The sequence below is a fragment of the Pongo abelii genome, chromosome 6 (assembly GCF_028885655.2).
Source record: "Pongo abelii isolate AG06213 chromosome 6, NHGRI_mPonAbe1-v2.0_pri, whole genome shotgun sequence".
In the NCBI taxonomy this organism is placed as follows: Eukaryota; Metazoa; Chordata; class Mammalia; order Primates; family Hominidae; genus Pongo; species Pongo abelii.
The window spans coordinates 41252640-41271539 of NC_071991.2; the positions used below are offsets into that span (position 1 = coordinate 41252640).

An 18900-nucleotide genomic window follows, 5' to 3' on the forward strand; every position below is an offset into this window, starting at 1 on the left:
ATCACAGGTGAATTTCTCGTAAACAAACTAGGCAGGACTGAATTTCATGCTGGTAGTAAGATAAGCAAGAAAGGACATTCATACCAACCTAGCTAATGTTAATTTTCTCAGTGTCTTTGAGGTAAATACTGTCTAACTTTTACTTATTTTTATGACAGGACATTATGGCATGCTCAATGCTTTGTTTTCTCAAAGCTCTTATGCCAACATTTTCTTCTTTCTCTCAATAGGTGGATAGTTCCTTAACATGATAAAAGATATCTACTTCGGTCCTTAAAACCAGCATCATGCTTAATGGGAAAATTCTAGAGATATCTCATTAAAGATAGGAATAAGACATAAAAGTCTACTGTCATTATTATAATTAAATATTTTACTGGAGATACTAGCCAAAGCAATTAGATATGAGAAAGTAGAGGTATAAAACTTGGAAAGAAGTAGGTAAAACTATTTCAATGATAAGATTGCAATCTTAGAAATTCTACCAGAATGAACTCCAAACAATAAAGCAACTTAGTAAGGCAGTGGATCACAATATTAATATGCAGGAAATGATACTTTCATGTATACATACAACTACGATGTGTAGTAACCTCATTCAGATTTGATAGTTATAGGATCCTGCTGCTCTTGAGTGAATTTCTCAAAGCGGCCATTTAACCACTTAACAGTAGCCCTCATACAGCATTATAGTCAGCCCCTCCTCTCTCCACCTCCTACCCCCTTCCCTGGCTCCTTAGAAGTTTAAAAATATCAAAACAGACCCTTTCTTTAAATATATAGAAAAAGAGGGGTAGAATGTGTATTTCGATGGGTACTTTTGGCTATAAGACACAGAATCCCTGACTTAAGGTGAGTTAATAATAACTAAAATTTATTAAGCACTTACAATACTTACAATATGACCAGTGCTATTTTAACCCATTTAATCTTTATGGCATCTCTATCAGAAAACAGTAAGGATCCCAGCACTCTGGGAGGCCAAGGTGGGTGGATCACCGAGGTCAGGAGTTCAAGAGAAGCCTGGCCAACATGGTGAAACTCCTTCTCTACTGAAAATACAAAAATTAGCCAGGTGTGGTGGTACATGCCTGTAGTTACAGCTACTTGGGAGGATGAAGCAGGAGAATTGCTTGAACTCGGGAGGCAGAGGTTACAGTGAGCTGAGATCATGCCACTGCACTCCAGCCTGGGCGACAGAGTGAGACTCAGTCTCAGAAAAACAGAAAACAAAAACAATAAGGAAAGTTATTAGACATCCCTACAAGGCGTTCAGATGCAGTGTGAGCTCCAGGTTTGGAATGATGTCACCAAGGACATCTTTTTATAACTTTGTTCAGTTGTCCTCGGCATTGGTCCATCAGTTTTATTCCTTGTGATGGGCAAGACGGCTGTTAATGACAGTGTGGTATAGATGTTTCCATGTCAAGAGGACAGTATATCAGATACTTTCTCCTGAGCATGAAATAGAGGTCCTTTCCTTCAGTCAGATTGCGCCAACTTAGGTCATATGCTCGTTCCTTGATTAGCAACTATTTCCAAAAAAATTCTGTATGATGACTGGTTTAATCAGTATAATTTTGATTCTGGGAATAGGGCAGCTATCTGAATAAAATAAGGATTTTGGTACAAAGGAGAGGAAAATGAATATTGGATAGGTAACATTATTCACTATAGAGTTTTGTTTTTAATGTAAAATTTAGACAAAAACTTTGGCAGATTTAAGTCCAGTGATAGAAATGTTAAGTTCTGAATTTTCAAGCAAATGGTCAGAAAAGCCTATTTAATGTTTTATTACTTACAAAGTAAACATATTTCTCTTTCTGGTACAGAACAGGAGCTAATTGATCTGGGGTTCATTTTCATGAACGTTGTATGAAATGCACATATACCAAACCTCATAAGCTTTTTATTAGTTGATTTATTCTTTGAAATATTAAGCTTGGTGTAAGGTATTATAACCTCAATCTCTTTCTTTGAAAATATAAGAAGTCAATAATCAATGTTGCATCAATGAATAATACTCAGTGGATGCCTATTTTATTTCTTCTTTTTCTCTAAGAACCATTTAAATAGTCCTTATGGTCGAGCACCTCACAATCTGATTAGTTTCTATTAATTCTTTGGAAAAGAAACATTCTTGGAACTCAGAATTCAACGGTAGGTTACTTTGATAATGTGCTCATTTAGCTAGTGGATTCCAGAGTGAAAGAATGTATGTTTGGCAACCTAATTGTTGTGGAGGAAGAAAAGAACTTCTGTTAGAAGTTTTTTAAAAAGTTTAAAAATTGTTTTTACCTCATCAAAAGTTTGATGTCTTGTGAGTTTTATAGCATGCATAACATATTAATGCCATACATGATACATGTAAATATATATATACTTTTTCTGATAGGGATGTGTGATCAAGAGTTTAAAGAAGAATGCCTCGGTCTAAAGTTAATTAGTCTTGGAGTGATGGCTTCGCAGAGGAAAGATACTGGATTTCAAGCTTGACATTAAGGTAATAATAGTGGTGATTATGGAATAATCAATATAAAAATAATAACAGCTAACATTTACTGAGCGCCTACAAAGTACCAGACACTATTCTAAGTGCTTTACATCCTCATAACAAATTTATGAGGTAAATGCTATTATTACCCACCTGCCTTCTGAAATTTTCTTACCCCGGTACTCCCTGGTGTTAACTGGGCACTTAATTTGTCGAATAAAATAAAATTTAGTGCTGCCAAATTTGTCAGCTGAACAGGGCAGCATGGATTTCAGTGCTAGAGTGAGGGGTCAGACGGCCCGGGGCTTCGTGTCCTTGGAGGCCAGCGGAAGCGCCGCATACCTGCGAGGAGCAACGTGAGCCGGTGGCTTAAATTTCCTGGGCTAGTGCTACTGGACTGAATGCATTTGCAATAACCGGATGCAGAAAAAAAAAAAAGCGGGGACCAGGGGAGGCGAACCCCTTCCTGGCGCGAGTCCGAGCGTCTGAGAAGCAGAAGCCACACGTCCCGGCGACCTAAGTCCTGGAGCAGCCGGCCCGAGTACCCGTGTTAGCATTTACAATCCGAGGTGAGCTGAAGCCTCCGGTTGTCCCGGTTCGACGCTCTAGCCCTGCGAGCAGCAGACGCCGGAAATCTCGACTGCTCCCCGCTGGCGCGCAGGACCGCGGGCATTTACCCGTGCTTTCCCACGCCCGGAAGAACTCGTAATGCTTTCTGTAGGGTGGTGCTTCTGTTGCTCACAGGTTAGTCTCCGGCGGTAGTAAGAGTCTCCGTCTTCCCCCCAGCAAGAAGCGTTTGTTCCTGCAATTCGGGCGGCCGCCCTCGCGCGCGGGGTGCGCTGCTGCTTGGAGAGTTCCCTCACGGGTCGCATCGCGGAGGTTCGCGCCGGCTCCGGGTCGCGGCCTCCCTGCGCTGCTTCTTTGGCACCTGGTAACCTTCAGTGGCTCCGCCCGCTCGGAGTTAGGAGGCTGTGTCGAGCTAACCTTGATCTTGTCCTGCAGTTTTTGCTGACCATCCCCAACAGCACACTGTAAAGAGTTGGGGTCCTCTCGAAGAGTTGGGACTGGACACTTTTGTTGGTAGTCCTAAGTTTCAACACCCTGAGGAGTACGCTGCCCAAATTATTGTAGGAAAGAATTATCTGGTTTAATGGTTATAATACTTTTTGTCCCCACCACACTTGAATAACAGAAAAACCCTCCCAACAGGCGCTGACTGCAAAAGTGATTTTCTGTGTAGGGGATATTGGGTGTATTTATGTATATATCAGTGCCTGTCAGTCTGTATGTGTGTTTGGGGGTGGATGCTGTGTAATTTTTAAAAATCTATGGAGTTTCTGATAATTTGATAACCTGTTTCTCCAGTCTTCCCCTGATTCTCCCCGTTCTCCCCGGAGGGCTATTGCTTTACTTCTGAGGTGGCTCACTTTTGGGTAGAAGTAGCAACTCTCCACTTACACTTGTACATTTAAACCGCATATCAGATTGTATTATTTCTGTCCTCAGAATCTTCCTGGCCTTCCCGTTGCTTTCAGGATAATACACATTTCTTAGCCTAACTACAAGGGCCTTCAGGGTCTTGATTCTGCTGAGTTTTTCAGTCTTTGCTACTTTCATGGAAAACACACCTGCAGGTACACTCATATTATGCTCCCACCATGCCAGTCTACAGTAATAAGTTTAGATATGGCAAAGTTTTATATGGTTTACTCAAGTTTTAATTTTTGTTCTAACATTTAGCCAAAATCGATTGAATTCATAATATTGCTAGGCACTGTTTTAAAAACGGGATAAAATGAAAACAAAACAAAACAGTCTTAAGTCCTTTAAAAAAATAAAACAGCTTCCTGACACATAGTTCACCTACCGTAGAATTCACCATTTAAAACGTAGCGGTGGCTCACGCCTGTAATCCCAGCACTTTGGGAGGCCGAGGCGGGTGGATCACGAGGTCAGGAGATCGAGAGCATCCTGGCTAACACGGTGAAACCCCGTCTCCACTAGAAATACAAAAAATTAGCTGGGCGTGGTGGCGGGAGCCTGTAGTCCCAGCTACTCTGGAGGCTGAGGCAGGAGGATGGTGTGAACCAGGGAGGCTGAGCTTGCAGTGAGCCGAGATTGCGCCACTGCACTCCAGCCTGGGCGACAGAGCTAGACTCCATCTCAAAAAAAAAAAAAAAAAAACCTAAAAGTAATTAGTACATTCACAAAGTTGTACAACCATCATCATAAAATTTGCTGTAATCTTCTTCACCTTCATTAGTTGGTTTAATTTTCTATCTCAGACAGACTCCAGTAAATTATTCTTGTATTCTTTTGTTCATGTTTAATATGCTGCATTCAGTTTGTGAGAGCCATATTGGAACAATTGAACATTTTCATCACTCCAAAAAGAAACCCTGTACTTATTCAGCAGGCTCACCTGACTTCCCCATCCCCACTCCCCATTCTAAGCCCTAAGCAACTATGAATTGACTGACTGTATATTTGACTATTCTGGATTATTCATGTGAGTGAAATCATACAGCATGTGGTCTTTTTCAGCTGGCTTCTTTTACTTAACATTCATGTTCATCTGTGTTGTATTTAATAGCATGTGTCAGTACTTCTTTTTTTTATTGCTAGTTAATCTTTTATTTTATGGGTATTACCACGATTTATTTTCCATTAGTTAGTGGACGTTTGGATTGTTTCCACCTTTTGGCTATTATGTATAATGCTGCTGTGAACATTCACCTACAAGTTTTTGCGTGGACATCATGTTTTCATTTCTCTTGTGTATGTGCCTAGGAGTGAAATGGCTGCGTCATATGGTAGCATTTTAAGAAACGGTCAGACTGTTTTCCAAAGCATCAGTGTGCATCTTTTTAACATTCTCACCAGTAGTGTATTAGGGTTTTGATTTCTCACTCCTTGCCAACACTTGTCATTATCTGTCTTTCTGATTCTAGCCATTCCAGTGGGTGTGAAGTGTGTGTCATTGTGTTTTCATTCTTTTTCGTTGACATGTAATAGTTGTACATATTTAGGGACTACAGAGTGATATTTTGATAAATGTATGCAATGTGTAATGATCAAATCAGGTAATTAGTATGTCCACCACCTCAAACGTTCATCTTTTCTTTGTGTTGCGACCATTAAAAATCTCCTAACTTTTTGAAAATATTGTGGTTTCAAATCGTATTTCCCTGATGGCTAATGATGTTGAGCATCTTTTCAAGTGCTTATTACCCATTTATATATCTTCTTTGGAGAAATGTCTACTCAGATCCTTTGCCCATTTTAAAATTAGGTTCTTTTTTGTAATTGAGTTGCAAGAGCTCTTTATATATTCTAGATACAAGTCATTTATCAGATACGTGATAGTCTTTTAGATTATGCTACCGTTCTTTTAAGTGAAAAGCACATGAGATTAATTTTTCGTAGCCCTGGAGACCTCCTTATGGGTGTGTGGCTGTAGTTTAGAGAGTGATGGTTTTCCAACAACTACGTGGGAGGCCAGGCCTAGGAAAAATGCTGTGAAAGAACCTGTGAGGAGCATTTTAAGACTTGAAAAATGAAGCAAGGGGAAACTTTATAATTTGCCATTCTGTATTGAGTTTTGTCTTTCTTTATTGATTTTTAGGAGTTCTTTGTGTAGGGATTTAAGCCATTGACTGTTAGATATGTGGCAGATATTTTCAATCTATTTAGTTAACTTTGTTTTTTATATTTTTTACTATATTGTTTTACATTTTTGTGTAGTCAGGACTTTTCCTCTAAAAGCCTTCTGGCTAGTAGTTTAGGATATTGTTCTTTAATTATAGGAGTTATAGAAACTGACATAGTAGTTCCCAGTTAGTGTGACATCTGAGTCCCTGGTGGTATATTTAGCCTAAGAGTGTTCATTGTTTTAGACATTGGTGCCTCCCTGTCTCTCTGCCTTGAAGAATGTGCCATGATCTGCTTCAACTTTGTTCATTTAACTGTCTATTTTAAACAGACTCCAAGAAGTTATTCTTTTATCCTCTTGTTCATGTTTCATATGCTGCATTAGATTTGTGAGAGCCATATTGGACAGTTGGTCACCAAATAGTAGGTACTTTTTTCATACTAGCAGGCATTTATTTGAAGATTTAATGTATGCAGAGGTGGAGTGTAACTATTGTGTTCTGTATTGTTTGGGGCATGTTGGAAAAAGTAGTTTTATAAAATCCTATTAACATTGTTTTTTTTTTTTTTAAATTTTATTGGTTAAAAGGCAGTAGTAGTAGTAATATATATTATATGTATATGTATATACATATAATATATATATTTTTTGAGACGGAGTTTCGCTCTTGGTACCCAGGCTGGAGTGCGATGGTGCGATCTCGGCTTACTGCAACCTCCGCCTCCTGGGTTCAAGTGATCCTTCTGCCCCAGCCTCCTGAGTAGCTGAGATTACAGGTGGCTGCCACCATGCCCAGCTAATTTTTTTGTTTTATAGTAGAGATGGGGTTTCACCATGCTGGCTAGGTTGGTCTGGAACTCCTGACCTCAGGTGATCCACCGCCTCAGCCTCCTAAAGTGCTGGGGTTATAGGCATGAGCCACTGCGCCCAGCCAGTTGTAAAAGTATTTTTAGAAACTGAGCATTTTGAGCATCTAAGGAAAGTGATATACAACAGCTTCCAGAAAAAAATTGCATCTCTCTGTTTACATATAATGGCCAAGATTTCATTCTTTCCCCTTGGCTTGATTCCATTTAGAACTCTGTGTTTCTTGTTTCAGTGTTTTGTCTTTTCTTTTTTAAAATTGTGATAGAATATACATAACATAAAATTGGCCATTTTAACTATTTGTAAAGGTACAGTTCAGTGCCATTAAGTACTTTAACATTGTTGTGTAACCATAACCACCATCTATCTCCAGAACACTTTTTTCTTTTTCTTTTTCTTTTTTTTTTTTTTTTTTGAGACAGAGTTTCGTTCATGTTGCCCTGGCTGGAGTGCAGTGGCGCGTTATCGGCTCACCGCAACCTCCACCTCTCGGGTTCAAGTGATTCCCCTGCCTCAGCCTCCTGAGTAGCTGGGATTACAGGCATGAGCCACCACGCCTAGCTAATTTTGTATTTTTAGTACAGTTGGGGTTTCTCCATGTTGGTCATGCTGGTCTTGAACTCTCGACCTCAGGTGATCTGCCCACCTCAGCCTCCCAAAGTGCTGGGATTACAGGCGTGAGCCACCGCGCCCAACCCAGAACACTTTTATCTCCACATACTGCACCCATTAAATGATAAATCTCCGTTCCTCCCTCTTTCCAGCCCCTGGCAACTACCATTATATTTTCTGTCTATGAATATGACTATTCTAGGGTCCTCATAAAAGTGGAATCATAAAATATTTGTCCTTTTGAGTCTGGTTTATTTCATTTAGCATGTCTTCGAGGTTAATTCATGTTGTGGCATGTGTTAGAATTTTCATCTTTTTAAAGACTGAATAATATTACATTGTATTCCATAGAACACATTTTGTTTATCCATTCATTAGTTGATAGATATTTGGGTTGTTGCCACCTTTTGGCTATTGTGAATAGTGCTGCTATGAACATTGGTGTACAAACGTCTGAGTTCCTGCCTACAATTCTTTTTTTTTTTTTCTTTGAGATGGAGTCTTGCTCTGTCTCCCAGGCTGGAGTGCAGTGGTGTGATCTTGGCTCACTGCAATCTCTGCCTCCTGGTTCAAGTGATTCTCCTGCCTCAGCCTCTTGAGTAGCTGGGACTACAGGCATGCACCACCATGCCGGCTAATTTTTTTATTTTTAGTAGAGACAGGGTTTTGCTATGTTGGCCAGGCTGGTCTTGAACTCCTGACTTCAAGGGATCCGCCCACCTCAGTGTCCCAAAGTGCTGGGATAACAGGTGTGAGCCACCGCGCCTGGCTGTGCTTTCAGTTCTTTTAGGTATACATACCCAGAAGTGGAATTGCTGGATTGTAGGGTAATTCTTTTGATTTTTTTGAGGAACTGCCCGTATGCTTTAGTGTTTTTGTTATTTACATAAAAGATGAGATTTAAAGGAATTGTGTAATTTAGGCATGGATTATCACATTTACCTTTCCAAAGGGCTATTTCCTACTTGAAGGGGTTGTAGGTGTTTTTGTGTTAGGACTTGGAGATCTTTGAGTTTTAAAATTATTGCAATTCAGACTAAATAAAAAGTTTATCTTGGATAGTTTTCCAAATCGTAAACATCTGTATGATCCAAGATTTTTTGTTTTTTGTTTTTTGAGACAGGGTCTCACTTTGTCACCCAGGCTGGAGTGCAGTGCCATGAACATGGCTCACGGCAGCCTTGACCTCATGGGCTCAAGTGATCCTCCTGCTTTAGCCCCTCAAGTAGTTGGGACTACAGGCACATGCCACCACACCTGGCTAATTTTTGTGTTTTTTGTAGAGATGGGATTTTGCCATGTTGCCCAGGCTGGGCTCAAACTCCTGAGCTCAAGCGATCCGCCTGCCTCAGCCTCCCAAAGTGCTGGGATTACAGGCGTGAGCCACCTCGCCTGGCCTTTTTTTTTTCTTAATGCTTTCTGTGTTTTTAGTCTTTTTGGGGAAATTACCCATCACGACACACTCTAAAATGGAGGTGAGTTTGCAAACTTGTATAGTTCCAAAAGTCTGTGAATTATTCCGGTATCATACTACTGCTCCATTTGGATGCTTTGGCAGTTACCCTGGTATGCTGTGACTATTGCTGCTTCTGACAGGCAAGTTTACCTCCCTCAATGCAAAGATAACCATGTCATTAGTTGAAGATTAGGAGATGACCAGCATTATTCTCTTTTATGACTGTATCATTCTTTTTTCAACTATTCTCCTGTTGTTGGAACTGCAAATTATTGTGGGTACTGCAATCCATTTGAACAGCTGTGACCTCCCAGGGATCACTGGGAAAATGTAGAAAAACAGACAATAGTGTGGCTCAACCAAAACTTAGAAAACTAAGATTGCATGTGGCTGCCAGATCCTGGGAACAGGATGGCTTAAGGGCAGCCCTAAGGGATAAAGGGTAGAGGATTTATATGTGTTAGACCCTTTCTACCAACCTCTCCCTCCCACTGCAACATCTTTCATAAGGTCTCAGTTTAATCTTTCATTATTACTGTTACAACCCATATCATTTTATTAACAGCAAGTGTATTATCAGGAGAGATGGGAGGAACTGGTATCTTAATGTGACTTTTGCTCTTAGTTTGGGTCTCTTTGTCATTTGGACTCTGGTGATCTGTTATCTTGTGGGCTCTTGGTACCTTATGATATTTGGCATTTGCAAATGTACTGGAAAGGTCCCCAGATGGATTTAGATGTCCCAGATCTCGGGGAACTTTGATGTCACTTGCATTCATAAGTGATCTAGCAAATACCAAGATTACATAGATGCTAAGCACCCAACTTTCCCTGTTTATGCACCAGCTTTTTGAGGGAGATGAAACACAATCACATAAAGAATGTCCTAGCTGGGCATGGTGGCTCATGCCTGTAATCCCAGCACTTTGGGAGGCCAAGGCAGTCGGATCACTTGAGGTCAGGAGTTCCAGACCAGCCTGGCCAACATGGTGAAACCCCATCTCTACTAAAAATACAAAAATTAGCTGGGCATGATGGCATGTGCCTGTAGTCCTAGCTACTCGCAGCTGGCACGAGGCACAAGAATCGCTTGAACCTGGGAGGCAGAGGTTGCAGGGAGCTGAGATTGTGCCATTGTACTCTAGCCTGGGCGACAGAACGAGACTTGTTTTGTCGTAGGCAAAAGCATTTCCTAGCCAGGCGTGATGGCTCATGCCTGTAATCCCAGCACTTTGGGAGGCCAAGGTGGGCAGATCACTTGAGTCCAGGAGTTTGAGACCAGCTTGGGCAAAGTGGCGAAACCCCATCTCTCTACTAAAAATACAAAAGAACTAGCTGGGCATGGTGGTGCACACCTTTGGTCCCAGCTGCTCAGGAGGCTGAGGTGGGAAGATCACCTGAGTCCGGGAGGTCGAGGCTGCAGTGAGTTGCAGTGGCGCCACTGCACTTCAGCCTGAGTGACAGAGTGAGACCCTGTCTCAAAAAAAAAAAAAAAAAAAAAAAAAGTTACCGAAATCAAAGGTGAATGTTCCTAACTTTTGGTTATAGATTGTTCCTCTCATTGAAATGTTCTATGCTAGGGGCAAAGATTGACTTCTGGTGTGCAATGGTAGTCTTTAGAAACACTTCTACATCCATATTTAAGTATGTCAGCATGCGGTATTACATTAGAATCTTTCTAATGTTTTTTGGGCCTCAAGCCTTTGAGCTATAAGTAGCAAAACTTTGAAATTTATGTGAATACTTTCACATTATAACTTATGATTTTTCCCATGGTACTGAGTATTTGTATTCTCTTACCTTGTTTTTTTTTTTTTTTAAATTACCATACAGTGAAATAAACTTTTTATATTATAAATTTTAACCCATGTACTGATTTGTATAACCAACACCATAGTCGGGATGCAGAATAGTTGCCTCACCTCAAAAACTCCCTAGTGCTATCTCTTCATGGTTAAATCTTCCCCATATCCAAATAACCAAAACCAACAAGTAAATGCCATTTTGTGTTTTTATTGTGGGAAGCAGTTACATTGCATCCTTGCTTTTCCTCTTTATTAGGGATTTAATCAAAACATGATGGTCTAGAAAGGATAAAGTCGACATAGTCTCTTCATTTTTTTTCAGAAATTCATAAACTTTCTCATGCATTTAGTGTTTAGGAATAAAAACATTTGGCTAGTATGTCTTCCAACAGGTGGCAGCGTTGTGCTATATAATAGGACTTGCTAATAAAGATTGTGGCTTTTTGTCAGCTGGACGATAATTGCTGTACATTTTTTACGTCAGAAAATCAAGATGGTTAATTAAGAGCTGACATTTAACTATTGAAATTATTTTTTAAAGTCTGTTTCAAAATTCGTCTTATTCTTGTAATGTTACTAGTAAAGCAGTCTATGGATAAAAGTATTCATTAATACATTTGTATTTGTTTTCAGTATTTGTATTTGTTTTCAGTGTTTGCAGAATTATGAATTAACTCTTTCCTTAAGGTTAACCTTTGTAGCAGGAATAACTCCAGTGTTGTGGATAAATCTGTGAGTCATAGAGTCTTATCAGTGCGACTTCAGATGTTTTATGTTTCAGCCTTGTCTATCACGTGTAGGAATCCCTTTATAACATCTCTGGTAGTTGGCGGCATTGATCAGTAAATGGAGCAGCCATGGAAGAAAGATACAGGTTCTAATTGCCAGCATTCCTGATTGTGAAGCCTTAATGGACATGTTCAGTGAGAAATGATGAAGAGGAAGCTTGTGAGACATTTGCACTTAGGTGACTCATAGGTTTTCAAAGGTAACCCATCCAAAAAATGGATTCTCTTTTTCTTTATATTTCCAGCAACTTAATGTCTGGCAGTATATACTTCCCTAGGGACTGGGGCTGCCATTCATCCAGATGCTCCTGAGTAATATCCAGGGTCACTTTAAGACCTCTCAGTGTTCTCTAAATTCTACCTCCTAAATATTTTCAAATATGGCCACTTCATCTTTACCTCTCTCGTTGCACAGAACAATGATTTTTCACCTAGATATACTGCTTCCTAATTGATCTGCCAGGATATATTATTACCCCTATTTTTCACACAACAGCCATTTTTAAAAAATGTAAAATCTGATCATGTCACTCCCCATATTTTTATTCGTAAACAAGTTTGTGAGAAAGTTTGTAAGTTTCTGAAAAAAAAAGAAAAAGGGACCATGTTGATTTTATCCTTTCTAGTCCATCATACTTAGATAAAACCCTTAATAAAGAGGAAAGGCAGGGATGCAACATTACTGCTTCACACAATAAAAACACAAAATTGTATTGAGCATTGAAACTCTTTTTTTCCTTTTTTTTTTTTTTTTTTGACAGAGTTTTGCTTTGTTGCCCAGGCTGGAGTGCAGTGGTGCGATCTTGGCTCACTGCAATCTTGCCTCCCGGTTTCAAGCAATTCTCCTGTCTCAGCCTCCCGAGTAGCTGGGATTACAGGTGCCCGCCACCATGCCTGGCTAATTTTTATGTTTTTAGTAGAGATGGGGTTTCACCATGTTGGCCAGGCTGGTCTTGAACTCCCGACCTCAATTGACCCGCCTACCTTGGCCTCCCAAAGTGCTGGGATTACAGGTGTGAGCCACCATGCCCGGCCTTTTACTTTTTATTTTACTTAGAATAAACCCCAAATATTTAACTTGACCCATAACATTCCTCCCTCCTCCCTGTTCTGTGATCTGGCCTCTCTTCTTTCTGTTATAGTCTCATCTCATGCCAGTTTCCCCTTGTTCACTGTGCTCCAGCTTCTCTGGTGTTCTCTTTGCTCCTTGATTGGAGGAGGTGGGGAGAATAGATTCAAGGAAACCTGTTTGTAAGCAAACATACATTTCAGGTAATGAAAAAAAGGCTTAATAGTATATTGAAATGTGTGGGTCAGGGGACATTTTCATAGTAGTCAGGAAGCCATCCATCCCTTTGTCACTTTTCAACTCCTCAGATTGAATCTAGGGGTAAATGCACATCTGAGTACAGATTCTGTGTGTGGGGAAAGTTATATTCTAATAGAAAAGGAAATTTAGAACTCGACAGTGATTACCTGTAATACTGTTAGTTGTGGATAATCCTTTATATTTGGTAGCTCTCGCTTAGTTTGGCTTTATTTTTGTAATTTCATTTTTCTGGCATTTCATTATTTATTAACTTTGTTTTTTCTGTGTGACAGCCTTGCCTCACCAACCAGTTGGACTATACAGCCATCTGGGGCTTAGATGCTATTAGTGGCATCTCTAATAAGTGATAGTTGTGCAGTCTGTGCTTGAGTTTCTTGTTTTCCAAGGCAGTTCATTCCTGCTGGAGATAGTTTTATTTATTAAGAAGCTCTTCTTGGCCAGGTGCGGTGGCTCACGCCTGTAATCCCAGCACTTTGGGAGGCTGAGCTGGGCAGATCACTTGAGGTCAGGAGTCGGAGACCAGCCTGGCAAACATGGTGAAACCTCGTCTCTACTAAAAATACAAAAATTACCTGGGTGTGGTGGCGCATGTAATCCCAGCTACTTGGGAGGCTGAGGCAGGAGAATTGCTTGAACCTGGGAGGTGGAGCTTGCAGTGAGCTGAGATTACGCCACTGCACTCCAGCCTGGGCGACAGAGTGAGACTCCATCTCAAAAAAAAAAAATGTAGATTCCTGGTAGATTGAATCTACTTCTAATCTTGCTCCCTGTTGAAACCCCATTAAAACTGCAGTAAAAACCCAATGGACATGGAAAACAGACAACATCAACACAGTGTAGAGTACTGAAAAGCCTAAGAATGAGTCGAAATTAACTGACACCCAAGACTTATGAATCCTGAGTTGGCAGAGGGAAAAACTATGAACCAATCAGATTTATCCTCTAAATCCTCATAAAGCTCAAGAAGTAGCAAAGCCAAGTATCTCTGAAAATTGGAGTGCAAAAGACATGAAATAAGGAAGATTGGATAAATGTTGCTAAGAAACAACTGTCCCAATGCATGCTATTCACCTTGGGACAGATTCTGGAGGTTCAGAGCAGATGATCTCTGGATAAAGTTGTGTTTCCATATGGGAAGTCACTCCCAGAATTTCTCAGGAAATTTGTATGTTATTTTAAATCCCAAACCCTGAGGAAAGTTACTGGTAATTCCAAATTGGGAAAACAGAATCATTTTCATGAGAATTAAAGATCAGTAGTCAATAGTATTAGATATGATTGGTTCTTAGGGCTCCACTGATGTCAAGTGGAAAGCAAGAGCAGGATATGCTGACACCGACTAAAACCTTAAGGTGTACATCTCTGGGAGCTGAGACAAGAGCATCTAGGAGATAAGCTTGTGATCTAAACAGCCAGTCTCATAGCTGTTGCCATCGTATAAATAAATGTGTTTTTGTACTCTATCTGCTGATAACAGTTATTCTTACAAATAAATAATAATACATTTGTATGCATAGTCCACTTCATATAAATGCTATTAGTGGTGTTTCAAGAAATAAAAAATTTGAAAGCAAAAGAAGTCCTAAAGTTGGCAATACAATATATTATTCTGTATGGTAGTGTATTAGTCTGTTTTCACACTGCTGATAAAGACATACCTGAGATTGGGCAATTTACAAAAGAAAGAGGTTTAACTGGACTTACTGTCTCGTGGCTGGGGAATCCTCACAGTCATGGTGGAAGGCAAGGAGGAGCAAGTCCTGTCTTACATGGATGGCAGCAGGCAAAGAGGGAATGAGAAAGATGCAAAGTGGAAACCCTTGATAAAACCATCAGATCTTGTGAGACTTATTCACTACCACAAGAAAAGTATGGGGGAAACCACCCCCATGATTCAATTATCTCCCATTGGGTCCCTCCCACAACACATGGGAATTATAGGAGTACAATTCAAGATGAGATTTGAATAGGGACACAGAGCCAAACCATATTGTTCCTCCCCTGGCCCCTGCCAAATCTCATGTCCTCACATTTCGAAACCAATCATGCCTTCCCAACAGTCCCCCAAAATCTTAACTCATTTCGGCATTAACCCAAAAGTTCACAGTCCAAAGTTTCGTCTGAGACAAGGCAAGTCCCTTCTGCCTATAAGCCCGTAAAATCAAATGCAACCTAATTACTCCCTAGATACAATGGGTTTACAGGTATTGGGGAAATATAGTCATTCCAAATAGGAGAAACTGGCCAAAACAAAGGAGTTTCAGGGCCCATGCAGGTCTGAAATCCAGTGGGGCAGTCAAATTTTAAAGCTCCAAAATGATCTCCTTTGACTCCAGGTCTCACATCTGGGTCATGCTGTTGGAGCTGCCTATGGTCTTGGGTAGCTCCACCCCTGTGGCTTTGCAGGGCATAGCCTCCCTCCAGGGTGCTTTCATAGGCTGGCGTTGAGTGTCTGCGACTTTTCCAGGTGCACGGTGCAAGCTGTCAGTGGATCTACCATTCTGGGGTCTGAAGGATGGTGGCCCTCTTCTGACAGCTTCACTAGGTAGTGCCCCAGTAGGGACTCTGTGTGGGGGCTCCAACCCCACATTTTCCTTCTGCACTGCCCTAGCAGAGGTTCTCCATGAGAACCCCGCCCCTGCACCAGACTTTTGCCTGGGCATTCATACATTTCCATACATCTTCTGAAATCTAGGCGGAGGTTCCCAAACCTCAGTTCTTAGCTTCTGTGTGCCTGTAGACTCACCACCATGTGGAAGCTGCCAAGGTTGGGGCTTCCACTCTCTGAAGCCACAGCCCAAGCTCTACATTGGCCCCTTTCAGCCACAGCTGGAGTGGCTGGAACACAGGGCACCAGGTTCCTAGGCTGCACACAGCATGGGGACCTTGGGCCTGGACTACAAAACCACTTTTTCCTCCTGGGCCTCTGGTCCTGTGATGGGAGGGGCTGCCGTGAAAGTCTCTGACATGGCCTGGATACATTTTCCCCATGGTCTTTCTTGGTGATTAACATTGGGCTCCTTGCTACTTTTGCAAATTTCTGCAGCTGGCTTTAATTTCTCCTCATAAAATGGGCTTTTCTTTCCTATCACATTGTCAAGCTGCAAATTTTCTGAACTTTTATGCCCTGTTTCCCTTTTAAAATGGAATGCTTTTAACAGCACCCAGTTTACCTTTTGAATGCTTTGCTGCTTAGAAATTTCTTCTGCCAGATACCCTAAAAATCATCTCTCTCAAGTTCTAAGTTCCACAGATCTCTAGGGTAGGGCAAAATGCTGCCAGTCTTGCTAAAACATAACGAGTCACCTTTGCTCCGGTTCCCAACAAGTTCCTCATCTTCATCTGAGACCACCTCAGCTTGGAACCTTACTCTTCATATCACTATCAGCATTTTTGTCAAATCCATTCAGCAAGTCTCTAGGAAGTTCCAAACCTTCCCACATTTTCCTGTCTTCTTTTGAGCCCTCCAAACTGTTCCAACCTCTGCTTGTTACCCACTTCGAAAGTCACTTCCACATTTTTGGATATCTTTTCAACAACACCCCACTCCCGGTACCAATTTACTTTATTAGTCCATTTTCATGCTGTTGATAAAGACGTACCCGAGACTGGGCAATTTACAAAAGAAAGAGGTTTAATTGGACTTACAGTTCCATGTGGCTGGGGAAGCCTCACAATCATGGCAGAAGGCAAGGAGGAGCAAGTCCCATCTTACATGGATGGCAGCAGGCAAAGAGAGAATGAGGAGGATGCAAAAGCGGAAACCCCTGATAAAACCATCAGACCTCTTGAGGCTATTCACTACCACAGGAATAGTAAGGGGAAAACTGCCCCCATGATTCAATTATCTCCCACTGGGTCCCTCCCACAACACATGGAAATTATGGGAGTACAATTCAGGATGAGATTTGAGTGGGGACACAGGTATCAGGTAGTGTTATTCTTGCTATGTTGTGTATCTAAATACTACCCGTAATGTTTGTTGGTGTTTTTGAGTTTAAATATTCACTATAGACTGTCATCCTTTGTAAATACTTTAGGAGAGGAATTACAAGAGAAAAAGATATAGTGTTTTTGTGGGATACTTCAACATGAAATGAGAACTTGATCTAAAATTAGTGAAAGCGATATTCAAAGGCAAAACAAAAATGAGAGGAGGCAGACAAAATAGTTAATCATTAAGAAGGTAAACAAGCTTATATGAAGTAACATACTCTTTTTTTTTTTTTTTTTTTTTTTTTTTTGAGATGGAGTCTTGCTGTGTCGCCCAGGCTGGAGTGCAGTGGCATGATCTCTGCTCACTGCAAGCTCCGCCTCCCGGGTTCATGCCATTCTCCTGCCTCAGCCTCCTGAGTAGCTGGGACTACAGGCACTTGCCACCATGCCCGGCTAATTTTTTGTATTTTTAGTAGAGACGGAGTTTCACCAAGCAACATACTCTTAACATTCAATTTAAGGATGCTTTTTGATGCACTCAGATTAATTTGATCAATGTCAATGTTAAATGGATGAATTTTTTCCTGTATCAGGAATATTATGAAACAAAGTTCAAGACTGTTGGAAAAGGCAAGTAATACTTGGTGTGTTTCAGGCTTTCATATTAAGTATGATAACTTCTAAATATAGTATTATCTTTCAGTTTTTAGAATGATTTTTATTTGGCATTTATTTTTGTATTAAATGTTTCCTTTTTTTTTTTTTTTTTTTTTTGAGACAAGAGGCTCGCTCTTTTGCCCAGGCTGGAGTGCAGTGGTGCAATCTTGGCTTACTGCAACTGCTACCTCCCGGGCTCAAGTGATTCTTGTGCCTCAGCCACCTGAGTAGCTGGGATTATAGGTGTGCACCACCATGTCCAGCTAAATTTTTTGTAGTTTTAGTAGAGACGAGATTTCACCATGTTGGCCAGGCTGGTCTCGAACTCCTGGCTTCAAGTGATCCTACATTGGTCTCCCAAAGTGCTGGGATTACAGATGTGAGCCATTGCGCCCAGCCTATTGTTTCTTTTTTAATTTATTCTAGTATCCCATGTCTGTGTCAGATACAAATCATTTTTATACATTTTCTCAATGTATAATTTTTTTTTTTTTTTGAGATGGAGTTTTGCTCTTGTACCAGGCTGGAGTGCGATGGCACTATCTCAGCTCACTGCAACCTCTGCCTCCCGGGTTCAAGCAATTCTCCTGCCTCAGCCTCCCGAGTAGCTGGGATTACAGGCTTGCACCACCATACCCGGCTAATTTTTGTGTTTCTTAGTAGAGATGGCATTTCACCATGTTGGCCAGGCTAGCGTTGAACTCCTGACCTCAGGCAATCCACCCTCCTCGGCCTCCCAAAGTGCTGAGATTACAGGCATGAGCCACCGCACCCAGCCTCAATATATAATTTTTATACTGTATTGGTTCATACCAGTAATCAGCCATAGGTTTATAATTATATCTTTATTTTTTAAATAGAAAATCTTTCAGAGTTTTAGTATAACTCTATTACAAAAAGATGATTCACTATTTATTTTTATTTTTAATGTTTTTAGAGACATGGTTTTGCTCTGTCACCCAGGCTGGAGTGTGGTGGCATGATCCTACCTCATTGTAACCTGGAAGTCCCGGACTCAAGTGATCCTCCCTCCTGAGTAGCTGGGACTATCGGTGCATACCACCATGCCTGGCTAATTTTTTTTTTACGCCATCTGTGTTTTAATATGTTTTTTAAACAGAGTGCAGTGGTGTGATCTCGGCTAACTGCAACCTTTGTCTCTTTGGTTCAAGGAATTCTGCCTCAGCCTCCTGAGTAGCTAGGATTATGGGTGTGCGCCACCATGCCTGGCTAATTTTTGTATTTTTAGTAGAGACAGGCTTTCACTATGTTGGTCAGGCTGGTCTCGAACTCCTGATCTCAA

At 40.9% G+C, this 18900-nt stretch overlaps 1 protein-coding gene across 3 annotated transcripts in view; it reads left to right on the forward strand.

Annotated features, from left to right (window-relative positions):
* Positions 1–2967: 2967 nt before the first annotated feature.
* LOC100436405 (cytochrome c oxidase assembly factor 1 homolog) overlaps positions 2968–18900 on the forward strand; it is an 89251-nt gene continuing 73318 nt past the window's right edge. Inside the window, exon 1 of one of the 3 annotated variants that reach the window (XM_054559268.2) lies at positions 2968–3063. The gene's annotated coding sequence lies outside the window, so the exon portion shown is untranslated. Of the gene's footprint in view, positions 3064–3119; positions 3426–18900 lie in introns of those variants that run through there. The other 2 variants (XM_024249581.3, XM_054559267.2) reach the window with 2 other exon arrangements.